This window comes from Diadema antillarum, unplaced genomic scaffold, assembly GCF_040938485.1.
Source record: "Diadema antillarum isolate AM-2024a unplaced genomic scaffold, OU_Dant_1.0 seq00000015_RagTag, whole genome shotgun sequence".
Lineage (NCBI taxonomy): Eukaryota > Metazoa > Echinodermata > Echinoidea > Diadematoida > Diadematidae > Diadema > Diadema antillarum.
Window position 1 is genome coordinate 354030 of NW_027271135.1, and position 3398 is coordinate 357427.

The following is a 3398-nucleotide window of genomic DNA, read 5'->3' on the forward strand; positions in this document are numbered from 1 at the left end:
ACTTTTTTTTTTCATAATACCAAGAGAAAATATGATCTTTTGCTATTCCTATTTACAATAAACCTTACTGCATAATACATGTACATGTTTATACAGACTTGTAGGCTAATACAATGCCACAGATTTGTTACAAGTAAAATAAATTCTACTCCAACCCGAACTCACCCTTGCCTTAAGTCTTACAGCTCATCTGTGGGGAGTTTTCATACCTGTTTATGTGGGAAGTAGTGAAGGAGTAAACTCAACTCCATGGTGATGAGACACTGAATCCCATTTGGTTGTTGCCTGACATCAAGGCTAGCATCCAATCACTGGCACAAAGTTTGGGGTCATGGGACTTACCCATCTCTGCATCACACCATCTCCTACATCAGGCATGGGTTCAAACTGAGGACCTTCTGGTTGGTATAACAAACCCTGTGACCACTAGGCCACATACTTCCAGAACTGAACTGTAAACCAACACAGTGCCTGAACACCCCACATTCTTTGCTTAGTGAGAACTAAAGACCTCATATCGTGGCCTGACTGCAGGGTTCCCACAGTCATGGAAAATCCTGAAAAAATTTGTGGTCATGGAAAGTCAGGGAAAAGTCAGGGAATTTGGAAAATTTGTGAAAAGTCATGGAAAAGTCATGGAATTGCATTTACCTCTTGGCTATGGCAGCTTTCCAGTTTGTCGTGTCTCGCAACTCTCATACTCTGTGATCATACTCTGCTATTATAATTGGTGTTCATGATTTCCATTTTTCCCAGTTTTGTGACATCCCAAATTCTACATAACTCCCGGGACATAATACTAATGATAATAGATGTACATGTCATGAGTAAGATAGTGGGTGGAACGGATGGCTGTGAGGGGAGGTGGAGGCCATCATAACGTGTCTGATTTTGGAAACCGTGCCAGAAAGGAAGTCATGGAAAGCAGCAATTTAGTCATGGAAAAGTCATGGAATTCTGTTTTCAAATTTCTGTGGGAACCCTGGACTAGGATATATTCTGAAATCCCCATAATGAAATGAGTACAGCTTTATCACTACCTCTTTTTACGTACACATACAGCCGAAGAAACTTGACTGGAGTTGAGCATTACTGATGAGTCTACGACTTGACGCACATATTTGCTGATCAGCAATTCTAAATTAGCAGGCCTGCACTAGTTGTGGTTTTTTAATGTGGACATCAAATGATGATCAACTACTGTAAATGCAATTTTTTTGCATATTTCGCACTAGTTCTGGCTAGCATCTAGCATGAATTCTAAAAACTGCGAAGACATCTTCATGATCTTCTCTGTACATTTTGAATGGGTTGACAATTGTACAGTGCGAATTCAAGAACTAACGAATATGTTTTTGAGCCGCTAATGCGAAAATTTAATTGCGTGAAAATATGGACCCTTACAGTAAATCTAATCTTCTCACCTCATACTATGAGGTCTTTTAACGATATCCTAGAAAGTCCTAGACAGTGGAACCAGCAGCATATATGGGACAGAAAAAGAAAAAAAAAAGTGTCCTTGATTTGACAACTTTGTAACGCTTAGCACTAAGGAATGTGCCATGGCTGACATCACATCACAAATGTTCAAGGTAGTGCACCAAAGTGTCATTTCAGTTTCCTTTGAGCTTTTATGAGTTTGACCAGAAACTATGGCATTGCAAAGGCACACACACACAAAAAAAATATTTCAGATGGGCTAAGTTTGAAGGTGGAAACTAGTCAGTTGACTTCTATGATTTTTAATATCTAATTACCATCATTTTTATATTTTTTTTCTACGATTGCAATGTTTCTCTTTTTTACTTTGCACAAAATGTTTACTGGTCTAACTCTTCTAGGGACTTAACTTCCTACTGCTTTCTATATTCACTGTAGCTTTCTACTGATAGTGTATGTGACAACCCATTGAGATCATTGCAAAATAGATTAGTAAGCAGCATGAATTTCATAAAGACTGAGGTTTTGAGGCTGTAAATATATTACAGCTCTTTTTTTCTTCACTCTATTAATAACAATCATACGACACATGGCTGAGCTTTCATACAAGCAACTGTTCACACTCGGATTTTATCTCTTGGAAATGTATCACTTCTGATTTCTGCCCACAGGCGATTATGAACTACACATCCATCAGGCTCTAAGAAAGCGGGGGAGGTAACTGATTTAATGCACTCCAGTGTGCACAAACACTCCATCACTAGAGGCAAGAATAAAAACAACCAAATCAATCTGTCGAGAAGCACCTCATCACTTGACACAATCGCCATGGTAACACCACCTGTAGTGGAAACCTTCTCATCTCCTAGTGCCGTTGAGAGCGCCAGGTGTATTACCTTTCTGTATGCCACATTCATTTCATGTCCATAGGTTTGTGTGTGAATTGGAGCACATTTGACTCTTCAGCACAAAGGGGGTTAAAAAGCCATTGCATACCAGGCCAGCCTCACACTGGTACACACTCAAAAGCCTACTTCATTCAATTAACCTATAACCTTCAGCTGCCTATGACACTCAGCTGCACACTGCCTGGGACAGACCACGGTCTACAGTATGCCCCCCTCCAAAAAAAATAAAAATAAAAATAAAATGGCAATCGGATTTTCGCGCTGATAACTACCAATATGATTAAACTGTCTAAGGTCATAAACTATAACATCTTAGCTATATTTTGCAGAAAACCCTATTCAATTTGGTAAAGTGGTCACAGAGGAATGTGGATTGTTGTAAAGCATGTCATGGGTCTGATTCTTCCAAATTTAGCATTTGGATGCACTTGGAACTGCATACTCATGTGTGAACACATTGGACAGAACTTGGAGGGAAGGGATTCCTGACATGCTCTGCAAAACTCCTCATTTCTCTTTGACCACTGAAGCAAATCGGATGGGGTTTTCTGTAAGATGTCAGTAACAATTTATAGTTCCATACCCTGAAATTGTATTTGGATTAATTCACTATTTTAGAAGTTATCATTGCGGAGGGTTCCGTTGTAATTTTTTTGGGGGTACATACGGTATAACGAACTGAGTTGCTGGTTTGAGTGAAAAGAAGACGGGTAACTCTGGCAAGGGCAGAGAAGCAGAATGAAGGGAAGCAGACTAAATCTTCAAAGAGCCGACATCTCTCATCAGCTTACGTCTCACATGACGGCAGCCGACATCTCTCATCAGCTTACGTCTCACATGACGGCAGCAGTGTTTGTTTTTAAGTCAAACCTCCAAAAATCAATCACATGGGATAATTCTTTCACCTAAGGAGACTGCACTCAGTTCTGATTTCAATACTCATGTCAACTGGCTTACTAACAGACCGAGAGAATCTGTCACCACTCACAAAAGCTGAAGGTCGTAGGATCTACAAAATACAGAACTTACTGACCTGATCGCTGACACTTC